Source organism: Anomalospiza imberbis, chromosome 1 (genome assembly GCF_031753505.1).
Source record: "Anomalospiza imberbis isolate Cuckoo-Finch-1a 21T00152 chromosome 1, ASM3175350v1, whole genome shotgun sequence".
Classification (NCBI taxonomy): domain Eukaryota; kingdom Metazoa; phylum Chordata; class Aves; order Passeriformes; family Viduidae; genus Anomalospiza; species Anomalospiza imberbis.
The window spans coordinates 36,093,758-36,107,626 of record NC_089681.1 but is presented as its reverse complement, the minus strand read 5'-3'; the positions used below and the strand labels follow the sequence as shown (position 1 = coordinate 36,107,626).

Sequence of the window (13,869 nt, the reverse complement as noted above, 5' to 3'; positions counted from 1 at the left end):
AATGTACATATTTTAATGTACACCAAAATTGTGTGCTTTTTTGTGAAACCCTTCCTCCTAATTTCACAGGATTTTGTATCTCCTATCAGTGGATCTTCTGTTAATGCTAGTTTAACTGTAATCTGTAATTAATGCATTATTGCTAGTGCAGATTATTGGAAATATAGGGGGGTTGCATTTTCATGTGAGTCTTTGTTGTTATATTAAATATGTAAAAAGTTTTGAACAAATGGAGTATCCAAAAAATATTATATTAATATGTAAGCAAGGCTGAGTATTTTGAGAATTTTTTTGAGATTGATTGAAACTGAGAAAAAAAAATCAATTGAGATTGCAGTATATAAGAATAAAAACCCCAGTATTTTAAAGAGAAAAATACTTATTATCTTTAAATCTGGCATTCTACATTTAATAAATTGAATGACATGCTTCTTCTTAGAAGAAAATCAGATTTTGTGATGATAGGAACAAATAATGTAAAATACTAGAGAGGACTTCCAGTAGCTCCTGCTGGAACCACTGGTACAGATTTTATTCCATCCAGTCTGATGGTGGAATGTCTGTTCCACATTTCCCCTTTCCATTTCCTTCTATCTCTGCACACTCACTACTACAGATGTGGAGATAATGTTCTAAATGTTGCCATTATATGGGGCAATCTCTCTACTCTGCCTTGTGGCAGGGTTGTGAGACTAAATGGTTACAGAAATATATTTCACAAAGACAAAATGTTTGTAAGTCAGATCATTTAAATCACAATGACCGATACCAAAAGGTGTAAAAATGTTTTTATGCTTGTGACATTTTATTGGGACATAATATCACTAAAACGGAGTAAAAACCAAGAGCATACCTGAAAATAATAGCAATACTGAGGGTATTGACTTAAGCATGGAAATTATAGTGGTAATGTGATTTTGCATGTTGTTTGTCAATCTAGGTACACTTGGTACTTTCTTCACTGACTGTATTTTAAATTGCTACCAAGTTAATAACATTAATTTCCATTTACCAAGAGGTTTATAGCTTAACTGCATGGATGACAACAGGTCAGACTGGCAAGCATGGGTAACTATCCGATGTCCCAAGCATGTTAGAAAATGCCCATTCTGCCAAGTCTTTAAAAGCTTATGTGCTGTGTCCATGCATGTGTTCCTAATACCTCTATGTCTGAAGTTCAAATAGAAAAATACCTACAGAAATAAAACGTTATAGCACTTTGCCCACACTGATGTGAATCTGATAAAGGCTGGTGTTTTTAAAAGCCTATGTACATAAATATACAGTGGATTAATGAAATAATGTTTAGAATTTAAGCCTTAAAAATAATTTCTTTGTGTCCTGTAGATAAAAAAGATAAAAACAACCCCAATGTCTACAATGCAGCTATGAAGGTGGAATCAATGCTTGACTGTTATTTGCCTGTAATTGGCTTTGAGCATCACAATGCATGTGTAATTGGGTCTGTACTTGTATTCTTCAAGGATTCTGTGCTATTTCTACTTGAACCCATTTTTGATATGGTTCAGCTCAGCAGTGCCAGCTACCTCTTGTTATGCGGTTGAAAAACTGTGGCCATTAAAATAGGATACGGTGTGATTTTGTTTTGCAGCACTGCATGGAAAATCAGTTGCTGTTCACAACAGCTCTGTGGTTGGTTGATTTAAAGCAGGAGGGCGACTTCAAATTGACAAGCAGACAGTTCATGAAAAAGGATATTGTATCTTTAAGGCTTTCTGACTGATTGTGTTTAACTGTGCTACTCAGCAGGCAGTAATTAGGCAGTAGCTTTGCTGAGAAACTTAAAGCAGAGGCTGTGTTGCTCTGTGCTCTTAAATTAAAAAAATAAAAATAAAAGAAAGAGAAAAAATATGGATTTGAACAAATGGGATTTTTACTGGTTTTCAGCCAGTATGGGAGCAAACAGAAAGCAGACCCCTTGAGGCTCCTAAAGTTATCTTTCTATGCAGATAGTCTCTAGAGAGCTGTGGTGCTTGAGAAAGGAGGCAATGAGAACCATTATAGAAGCACATGACACTATTGCTGAAGGTCAGAGAGGTACTGGAATAAAAGAGAAGCTGCTGATACAAAATGACATGACTGCTGCATCTTCTGGACAAGTTCACAATTTTGATTGGAATATAGCTCAAACACATCATGAATGTGATTAATAAATAAAAGTACATAATAATGATGATGACTGAACCGGTACTTCCCCTGACTGCTGCAGAGCATAAAAGAATGGGAATCTAAGATAAAAGGCAGCAAACAAAATATGTAGTTGATGCTACTGCCTAAGGAGAGTTTGATTTGAAAATGCTATTGCAGTTTTGTGGAGTAGACACTGCAGTGCACAGTTGCAGACACTGAATTCAGGAATGAATTGTCAACCTTTTCCTCATGAGTGTCACAGTAAAGTAACAAATTGTGAAGGGGAGTAAGAGAAAGTTAAGATATGGTTTTGTCACAAATAACATAGGAATTTCATGGAAGCACTCTTTGCTGTCACACCTCTATTTTCTATTGCTGCTATTTTGATGGTTGTGCATGTCATCCTTTAAGAGCAACTAGGCTTTGAGAAGACTCAGGGTTCTATTGTCATTGATATATACTACAACCTCTTCAACTGTATTTTTAAAAATGTAGTTAATTTGTCTATGTGATGGCATTATGCTGCTGTAAAATGGAGTTATCCATTAACAAGATAAATTAAGCCTATATTTTGATTTGGCATCAGGTAGGAGATATTGTAAAAGGGTTACATTTTAAGTGTGACGAGCTCTATTTTTGCTGCATAGCTTCCGTTTCTGAGGTCCAGAAAATGTCTTTTGATGACTATGGCTCTGATTCTGACTAAAACTGCTCTCCATAGTTCTGACATTGGTTCTGATAAATTTGAGGGATTAAAGTCAGTCTCCTTCAACAGACTCTCTGGTTTGACAAATCTTTTTTATTTTATCTTCTTCGTTCACATGTTAATGAAAAAGTAAATTAGCATGTAAGTTGGCAAGAACGCTGCACTGAACAACATGCATTTTCACAAGACAATTGTCCTGAGGTTTGCAGTTTTTTAAAAAGGTTTGATCTGAGTAAATTAAGAAAGCTTATCAGAATTCTCTGACTGAATGTTTATAAGAGCCAGAACTGCCTTCCAATTACTGCTGGGCTTGCAACAGCAAGAGGGATTCAATGCCACTGCCTAAAATTCACCCATCTTTATTTCCTGTTTTCAAGGTCAATACATTTTGTGTACTTCATAGATACTCTTTGAAACTGGGATACCAAGAACATCAGGGATTAAATTTCCAAAGTATTTTTTTTCTCAGTGACAATGAGCTTAATTCACTGTCAGTTAATGCCAGGTGTTTTTCCCCCCATTATGAAATTCTTCAAACCTGTAGCTGTATAGGACACTTCCCAGGGGCTTAACATAGGGAGGAAAATGATTACTTTAAGTCAAATAAAATGTATAATAAATTACATCGCATTTTGTAATTCTAGTTTTAAGCTTAAAAAAAATGGTTTGTTTTTCAGCAAAAGGTTTTTGTAGAATTCCAGATAGCATATAACACAAAACAATAACTGCATACCTAATGTGAAAAACCTACAGGCAAAAAGGGTCCTGCTTGGTGCTTCTAGCTTTTTCTAGCGGGTTCCTATATCCACATTTTAAGGCAATGCCTATGAATGTCCATCTTCCCTTGGAATCTTCTGGGGCCTATGAAGTGTCTTCTTTTAATCTGATTGTAAAATATTGGCCCAGCTCTTTACCACAAATTTGAAAATCAATTTTTATATCTTACTAAAACTACGGACCTCTCATTTATTTCTATGGTTGTTATACCAAGAACAAACACCTCAAAGTGAAGAGCCTTTCTGTGTTTTTCTGTTACAACTCTCCTCTCTCTCCCACCTACTTGTGCACATGTGCCTGGACACAGATGCATACAGCATACATATATATGTATATACATGTTGCATGTACATACATCTCTACTTATGCAATATTTATGTAGGCAAGAATACAGCAGCTGAAACTCATTGAAATGATTATGTGCCATGCACACTTTTCTAAAGTCATCAGAAACTCATAGAATGGTTACCTGCCTTTTCTGACCTGGATGGTTTTTCACTATCTCGAAGTTTGTTGAGTGGTGTGTGTAATCTACTATTATTTGTTGTTTAAAGTTGCCACCTGGTAAACCCTCTGTTTTTTTAGATGGGAATCAACACTGATGGAAATTTGGTTTTCCACAAGTTGTTTCACAGTCTCCAAATCAATTCATTTTAACAATGAACTTACGAGGGCTGATTATTATGCTATATTCCAGGCTGAAATGATTGTGTACCTGGCCATCTGCTTCTGCCTTTTCCAGCACCTTTCCGAGGACATCTCCAGGGTACTCAGTGGGGGCTGGAGCAGAATCCTACCGAGGTGTCCACACATTCCTTTTAAAGGAATGTGGGAAAGGACAGACTTTGTCCATGAATTTCAAAGCTGTTTAATTAAGCATTCATCCTTTCTAAGAATAATAGCCTACATTTCCAAAAGCAGCTAACATATTAACTCTGTAAGGTAACAAAAATATCTACTAGTCATAATGTAAATCCTGCAATGGCATTCTAACCAGTTTTTAAATTTAAATTAGCAAACCACTGATTAATCGTAATGATCAGTCAACTCCAAACTAGATCAAGAAACTTGAATACTCTGAGAATAATATATGGGTACCAATTTAAAAGTATGGTACAAATATAGCCATTTTGGATTAATATATGTTTCACAAAATGTAGCAGGATAAATTTAATTCATTTTATGGTGTTCATGGCTTTTAAAAATTATTTTAGTGAATTACTATAGAAACTGTATCTTATCCTTCTAATTAATTTTTTATTTAAAGAAATGTTTTCATCCAAGATACTAAAGTAGAACATTATAAACATGCTCAGGCAAAAGGTAATAGATTTGGAGTTTAATTGTAATGTTCTGTTAAGCATTTTAATGGAAAAACTGATGACCCAATTATACAGCAAAAGTGGAAAATCAGAACATAGTATCTGGATTTGAATTTAAAAATGCTGAGATGCATAATACATAGGAGTTTGATATCTATTCTACTTCTTGTCAAGGAGGTAAAAAATTATCAATAATTAACAGACAGCTGAAATCAGACCCTGGAAAAGAGCTAAGCATTCTGGAGAGGAATATAAATTATAGTTTCACTTGGAATAGTACCCTGCATTTTCATGCAACCCAGAATCTTTAATTTTCCTGCACTGACATCCCATTCTGTACTACCACTATTCATTGTGGCATCAGCAAGATCTTCCCAGGGTTAATCCTCCCCACTATTGAAAGACAGCCATAGAATTAGCTAGTTTAAGAAGAGATTTTTCATGATACCTGTAGCTCAGTTTCTCTTACCTTGAAAAACTTCCCTTTCCATTTAAGATGTGGTTCCCAAACTGAGGTCCTAATGGGCTATTGGTGAGGCTGGGAAGAATAAAAGAGTGGCTTACAGAACCATAGTATTTTAATAGTTTCTTCAATTCTAAAAAGTAAATCTAATAACGTACCAGTCTTCACTTGAGCCTATAACAATCCCAAAAGTCTACACTACTAGGACAAAAAGTTTGAGAATGACTGCAGTGTTCAGCTATTTTGTCTTCTAGAAGAGCAGATACAAATAAAATTTTCTATATTCAGTGTGTCACAGAAAACAGAAAAATGGTGCTTCATTCAGTAAGTGGTACTTTGGGTCCCTAATGTTGAAAGAAAAAGTAATGAAAATGGGACTGTGCAGATGTAATTATTCATAAAAAATGAAGTTGTTATGCAAAGTCCTTAAGAAAAGTACCTCAAGTACTTAAAAACTGAGGTAAATATGGAGACATGTGAAACCATGAAATTATCAACTGTACTTAATGCCCCAAATAAGATGACTTTGAGGGTATCTGACCTGCTATCAAACTGTAATAAACTGAAGGCTAGGGCACAGATCCTTATTAGCGTGCTGGTGTTTATTTTTTAGCTATCCAGGCCTGATTTTACTGCCTTTACACACAGAAATGTTAGCCACTAAGTAAAAGTGAATGCCAGGCATAGCAAAACTACAGCTAGCCTCTGGAGTGCAGATGGGTTGTTTTGTTTTACTTGAATAGTGTACAAAAATCTGTATCGTATTTACTATGTCATCAGCACAAACCCCATTAATTTATATCTAACCTCATGCAATCTTCATTTCTTGCAAATTTCATGGAGCTGTGATACAACATGGACATGCTAGTATTGATTTCATCTTCATTATGGTCTGCATCATCAAGTGCAGATGCTTAAAAAATCATTAGCTCAACAATCCAGGTTGTGGCAAGATTCTTGAGGGACCAGTGCCATGGTAGCAGCTGACTGTTTGACTTTCCTTAGGAGAAGCTGACAGAGTTAATTTGTGGCCTTCAGATGTATAACCATTCTTAAAAAGACAAGCAGTCCTTCTGGTGGTTCAGAACTTCCTCAGTGTCTTTTACATATCTTTTTCTATGCAAGTTATGGGGGAAAAAAGGCACCTGGAGGATTGGTTGCTCTAGATTTGGTTCTGATCATTCAAAGAGGACTAGCTGCAAATGTGGAGACTGATGGCAAAGTGGCACTGGCAAGGCAATGAAGAAGTTCAAGATCTTTAAGGAAAGGAGACATGTGATCCTCTAATATAAAAGTAGTGCATTTCAAACAGGGAACCCTTAATAGTTGCAGAGAAATATGAGGCGTACAGATAAACAAAGAAAATAAATTCTGTAAGGAAATAAATTCCTGTAAAAAATTAGTATTAATTACTCCAGTACAGGGGAAGAGTGCGAACTACACTAAGAGACCAATCTTGTAAAATCATCAGCTCTTTAGTAAAACTCTAAAATAAAGAAATCAGAAAGTATGAAGTAGTTAAAACGATTGCAGATAAATATGAAAAAATAGCAGAAGGTATTGAGACAAATTCAGAAGTGCCAAGGGACAAACCAAGAAACTTTCTACAAGATACATGAAAGTGAAAGGAAAGCAGTTTTAGTAGGAGCAAGACAAAGGAAATTAAGACCATTACTTCACAGAGGTTGAAAACTGAAACTAGTTTACATAGTTAATTTCTGCTTATGTCTACATTATAAATTCTGTGAGCAGACAGGAAGTTAGTACTACTAACACCAAGGAAAGTTGTGAAATCTCAGGTTAAGACAGCCATTTAGAAAAGTACAAAGATAACACAGACATTTTCAAATGCCTGAGTGTAATGAAATTCCTAGTATACATGTAGCTAAAGCAACACTGAAGTGTTTTCAGAGGTGGTATTTCAGAAGAATTAAGAAGGCCCTATGTAAAGACTATGATAACAAGGTAAAAAGAGACTCAGGAAATTTTACAATAGCTGGCTTCACCTCTCTGTGAGAGATGGTCTCAGATAACGAAAAAAATATTTATGGCCACCTCAAAGTTATATAAAAAGGTGTGCAGTCAGCATGGTTCAAAGACAAACCATGTCACACCCGTTCAGCTGTGATACAGTCCTGGGCAGTGTATTGGATATAAGAGAAACAGTAGACATCACTGTTCTTGACTTAAATAAACGCTGTCTCAGGCATCTCATAAGGAAGCTAGATGAAACTCTTTGACTACAGATATGTGCAAAACTGATAAAAAAATCTTTTTGAGTACTTACCAGGTTGGTAATACTCCACATTTTCATTATTAATCTGGAAGTTGCATAATATAACAGTTTGCTTATTAAATTTACTGGGAACACTACTGTGGGAGTGGCTGCAAGCATGCCAGAGATAGAATTAGAACTTAAATTGATCTGAAAAAATCAGCTGGGAAAAAATGAACACAATTCCGTAAGCAGGAATACATAAATCTGCTTTTAGACATGATGAACTGAATAGGAAATAGGAAGCCATAGACTAGGTTTCAGATGTGTAGAAAAAAGCTGGGAGACATAATAGGTCACAAACTGAGTATGAGTCACCAGTGTCATGATACAGTGAAAAAAGCAAATACTGTACAAGTGTATATAGTGTCAAAATAAAGAGAGTAAAGTGGAAAACATAGTCAATAATTAATTAGCTGAACAAGAGTATTCGTTTTTAATAAATATTTAGAAGGATGCATAGAAGTATCATGCTGCATTACTGTACATCCAAGAATTTGCTAAATATGAAATTCAAAGCACCTTAGGTAATAAACTTCAAATACTACAATGTGTCAAATAAGCACAGTATCATATGCTGGTTTATTTCTAATTCTGCTTGGTGCTGAACAATTTTCCTGAAAGATGTTCAGTCCCCTCAGTTGTTACTGACTTAGCATCTGGCATATTAAAAGTGATTTTTTTTTTCACTTCATACAGAGTAAGGCTGTACAATGCTGTCTCTTGGCCTCTGGCTACCAGCACAAAATGGGGCTCTTTATTGTTCATTATTGCTCTTTTTGGTTCATAAGACCAAAATAAGAAAAATAGAGTCAAGTAGATGGACTATCCTATGCTGAGAAAAAAGTTCAATATATCTGTTTTTAAGTTCTGAAACATGTATTTACTTTTTTACTTTGAGAATGTAAATCTACTAAAATCAGTGTTCCATGCAAAATTTTGAAAAAATGTTTTGGTTTTTTTTAAAGATAGACAATTTTCATTAAACCAAAAGTTTTAGTAGAATAATTAGAACAAAAAGTCCCTTAAGCAGACCAATTTCCATGCTGGAAGACATGTGCTTAAGTGCCATGCTGAACAAGAAGATCATTACTGTGAGAAGAGCAGTAAAATCTTAAACTGAACTTTATGAATGGGCTTCTGGAGAAGAATGCTAAATTTGCAAATGTAAACACAATGTCACATGACTTTAAAGAAAATTGTTGGGTTCTGTGACTGGCTCTGTCACAGATTTACATAACAATGTATAAGTCACTTAATCTCCTTTAGTTTCTCCATCTGTACAATAACATCAGTTCTGGGGCAGTGTTGTGAGACTTAGTTAATTGCATAGAAATTATTTAAAGATCCTTTAGTGAAAAGTTGTATCGATGATTTCAAAAACATGACCCTTTTTAAGCTAATGATTGTCTTTTCTCTCCCCACAGAAATCACACAAGCCAAAGAAGCAATTCTTTTTTGACTGGCACTTGCTACACAACTAAATTTTGAAGCAGCCTTAAGAATTTTCACAAGCCAGATTCTCTGGGTCCTAGGGAGGGAGTAAGAGAAGGAATGGAAGGAAAAAAGAGAGAAAGATCTTTTCCCTTTTGGTCTTCCTGGAACGACAGAATTTGAGAAAGCAGATGTACATTCACACAGAAGGGAAGTCTGTCCAGATGTGAGCTTCCCCCTTTCCCTGACTTCACCTGCTGACTCAGTGGAGCAGACCTAATGCTACTGGTCAAATGTCCAACCTCCAGTAGGGGTAAAGAGTTGCCTTGGTTACAGAGCAAACAGGAAGGAATCAAATGGGGGAGGGCAAGGGGATGGGTACAGAAGAAATGAATCCACGTAAGAAGCAATAATAATCCAAGTAAAGTGGCACTCCTGTAGAGTGTTTTGTCAAAACAACAAAGACTGAATTTTCCAACAAAAATTATTTTAAATATTTTGCTTGAGCACCTTTATTAATTATGCTACTATTCTGCCTGCTGCTATAATAATAGTTTTACAATTCCTTCATTCTAAAATGCTCTCTTAACTCCTGGCTGAGGACAGATGAATGTTGATGACAAGGAGACTAGAAATGAAGAACTGACATTAATGAAGATTCAAAATGCATGCATGAAGGGCAGGGCTTTATCTGTACAACCACAAGAAACTGAGCAGGGTCTAGAAGAGCAAACATCCCAAGCAAAACCTTCTTGCTTGTTTGTACCAAATATTATAATACGCATGTATGCGTTAATATACAAAAACCAGCAAGTGGACACAGTTGTGAGACTACAGTAAGATACCATGGTGACAGGGGACTTTATAAAAACCCAAACAGATAGCAAAGGGCTCCTGAATGTAATGAGCCGCACGGCTGATTAGGCAGAGAGACCACACTGTGCAAGAATGAGGCCTAAAGCAAAGAACAGCCTGAAAGAAAGCCATGAGAGAGAGAGAAGGACAGGGAGAGATGTGGGGGAGAGAGAGGGAGAGGCACTTGGAAGAATAAGTAGACTTAGAGCTAGAGACAAAGGCAAAAGAGATCTGTAGGGCTTGCAGGAGAAGCAGTTTGGTATGTGGCAGACAATAGAGGGCTTAGAAAGGAGCAGTTAGCCCTGGGCCCTCAAAGAGTCCCAAGAGCCCAGGGAAAAACAGATTTAAGCAAGGAAATGTGCGTGTGGTAAAGGCATTGGGGGAGCAAGAAGAGAGGCAGCTGGGCAGCTGCAGGTGATCACTGCAAAAGAGGGCAATGTGTATTGGAGAGGCAGCGTGAATCTAAGAGCACCGTTTAGAGCTACCAAAGGCTTCTGCTAGGCGTATGCAGCTCCTATCTTTGGTCTTCTTGCAAAATAGTGCAATTTCTATCTTCCTCTTAAAAGAAGAACCAAAAAGATTTTTGCTGAGCACTATTCATCTTCCTCTCAAGTGCCTGTCCCTAAGTCTTAGGTTCACAGTAGTTTTCTCTTCTTTAGGGCTGGGTTTTGAATCTCATTTGATTATTTGACACGAAGTTAGTGTGAGAATGATCATAATTCTTACTAACTATACAAGTCACTGTATGTTTTTAGGTTTAAAGGCTCAGAGGTGAAATCCAATCTGAAGTTCAAGGGTTGTATGACAAATATGACTGACCCATTTTATGCCTGGCAACTGTCAATGGGTCAATAACATCCAACAGTTCTAAAACTGAAAATTTCATTCATCACATGAGTTTAATCTCACTTAAGCAGACTGCCTCACCCTCCTACACACATATAGACAGGTGAGACATTTGAGCATCCTGAACCCTCCTTTCCCTTTGGCTGTCCTCAGACCGTGGCTCCTTGCTTGTAGCAGAAGTAGGAGAATTTGTTCAGAGGTACATGTCTTGTTTTAATGTACTGCACAGAAAAAAAAGGATGATTTTAGCCTCATGCAAACATCACCCCACACAGAGGTCTGTACATACACAAACAAATCTGGCACAAAATGAACTACAGCCTTTGCCACTGCAACTTGAGTCAATTGCCAATTACAGCAAGATGCAAGACTCATGGGTAAATCTCCTGTCTTTATTTAGTTACCATAATAAGAGTGAAAACTTGGAATTTAATTTTGTTCCCGTTTCCTTAAGTCTCATTATAAAACTGCAGCAATTCATTGATTTTCACACTTCTATCCAGACACCGATGCCGGTACAAGTGCTGTACTTCACCAGAACTAATGCACTGGGCAATTCTAAGTAAAAAAATAATGTACTTTCCATGAAATTCTTAACATAAACTTATATTAATACTGATAATTTTATAATTAATATATTCAGGAAAATCTCAGTGTTCATGGGTTTAAAAATCCCACTCATTTCTCTTTAATTATGTAGGAAATATTTTGAATTCTAGAAAGTCTCCTGAAAAGGAAGTTGTTACATAGATTCTAGACATTTTCTTTTAATTTGTGATGGCATAAAAATGCTGCTTAAAGCAGCAATGACGTGCATTGTCCCTTTGGTGCCAGAGATGTACTGGCTATTGGGTATTCTTCATTTATGTAAATGTGAGACCAGCTTTTATATTTCTTAGAAGAATCTGATATTTATATGGAAAAGAAATAGCTAGGTACAGGCTTTTTTCACTGGCTTATGAAATCATATTTAGAGATATGTTAAAAAGGTATATATCAGCAAATATAATCCTGTAGCACTAGACTGTGTGTATGATAAATGCTGAATGACATTTTTATGAGCAATGAATTACCTAATAGTTAATAATTAATTAGGTAATTCACCCATTAATTGATTGATTAGTTAATTAATTTGAGTTAATTTTAATGGACTGATTTCCAGTACACGAAATGTCTGAAAGTGAAGGTTGGTGGGACTTGACTGTGTGTCCAGAGCAATAATGTGGTGCCCCATTGTCACAAAGGCAATGTCACTAAGAGCACCATGGGAGGTCCAATTTCACCTGCAAGATGGAAGTGATCTTTAAGTTCTGTATATTTCTTTGAAGGATTGATATTCACCTTAAAGCAGATGTGAAAGGAATGATCAAGTCAGTGAACAAATATGGGACTGCTGGGGGGTGTGAGTGGCTCAAGCTGTCAGCCATGCTCACTGCCCACATCAGCACACCGCTGGACACTGCTGGACACACTCTCATGCTGCTGTCACCTGGAGTGTGTGACAATTATACAGCATAGCCATGAGCAACTGAGTTGAAAAGGTAGATATTATGCGAGGTCTCGTGTAAATTGGCAAAGCTCCATTGAACTTAGCTGAGGATCTGGCCCTGTACATTGTCATATTATTTGGAAATGCTAAATTGCGTAAATATTCATATTCTCTGATGTCTGATTTTCATTTTAATCTAACCAAACATATTATACCTTATAAATTACGTATTAATATACCAATTTGTGGATTTTTTTAAATTATCTGATTAAATTTTCTCTTTAGCTGCTTAGCTTGTTTTGCAGGAAATCTGGTTTCTCCATGGCAGTAGTAAAATAAGAGTTGAACAGAAGGGTCCTTGAAAATATAGTATAAATCTGAGACCTTTATATAGAATGACACTCTGATCACTTTCTTTTATGCTAGATCTTACATATAAATGCAAATGTACATCTCATTCATTGTTGTATGTAATGTGATTTAGCTCAAATTGACTGGAAGTTGTGGAAGTCTGATTTAGAACTGAATATGTAGATTACAGCTAATTACACAATGTGAGTCTTTTAGAATATATTTTAAATTCTCAGCTTTTTCCCCTAACTCAGAATGAAAAGTACATAACTTTGAGCTGAAAAGTTCTATGCTATGACCATTGCACAATGACATGAATACGCAGTGATATTTTTTCACTGCTTTCTTTGTTTTTGTCTTGTTGTTTTTATTTTTTAACTGTACGCCAAAAAGTCAGCTCCAGAGAGGAAAATTGAAGTATTAGATTAAATCTCATATGAACTGTGTTGTGGCCATTTCTCTAAGACAGAAGCTTGCAATGTAAAATTTCAGCTAAAGATGAAAAAGTATGAATGTTTCCCTTTCTCTTTTATTACTGTCTTTATGAATTAATCCTAGTTTACGTGTTTCAATTGGCATCGACATATTTTTGAATACTATTAGCATAGCAATCAGGCCTGTTCTCAGGTTATTGAATGGTGTGTTGATTTCCAAAATAAATAGATATGCAGTGTGAAGGGTGAGCTGTCATTTTGGGACAGCTTTGCTGATCTAAACTAAAAGGCACTTCTAATTGAAAACTGTGATAGAAGGAGGGTTAAGGAAACAGTGAAACCACTCAGTCCCTTTTAGGTTTCATGGGGCTATGATAGAAGATACAGGATGAGGAGGAAAATGGGTATATTATATGCCAAAGCAAGCAATAGCATTAACTTAGACTAAAATAACCATATCAAAATAGAGTGTTTTTATTACTTTCATTATAACTAATTTTCTCCAGGATTATTCTTCCTTTATGGAAGCCACCTGAGGAAATCTTGGCTTCCTGTGATTTCCCACTGAACACAGTTGTAATTCCAGCATTGAAACCAACTCTCCATTCAATCACCCAGTGGCACGTTAGGCCAGTTTTAGACTGAAGGCCAGTGAGAAGAGTACAAATATTCCCATTTAATTTAACAGACTTTTTATAGATTTTTAATGACCAAACATTACACTATTTCCCATAGTCTGTTAATGACACTTATGTCTTTCAAGAGA

General features: G+C 36.1%; 1 long non-coding RNA gene across 2 annotated transcripts in view; it reads left to right on the top strand.

The window, feature by feature from the left end:
* LOC137477476 (uncharacterized) overlaps window positions 1-9,472 on the top strand; it is a 37,112-nt gene extending 27,640 nt beyond the window's left edge. For both annotated transcript variants that reach the window (XR_011001029.1, XR_011001035.1), the window contains exon 4: window positions 9,122-9,472. This is a non-coding gene — a long non-coding RNA (uncharacterized lncRNA). The remainder of the gene's footprint in view (window positions 1-9,121) is intronic.
* Window positions 9,473-13,869: the final 4,397 nt, after the last annotated feature.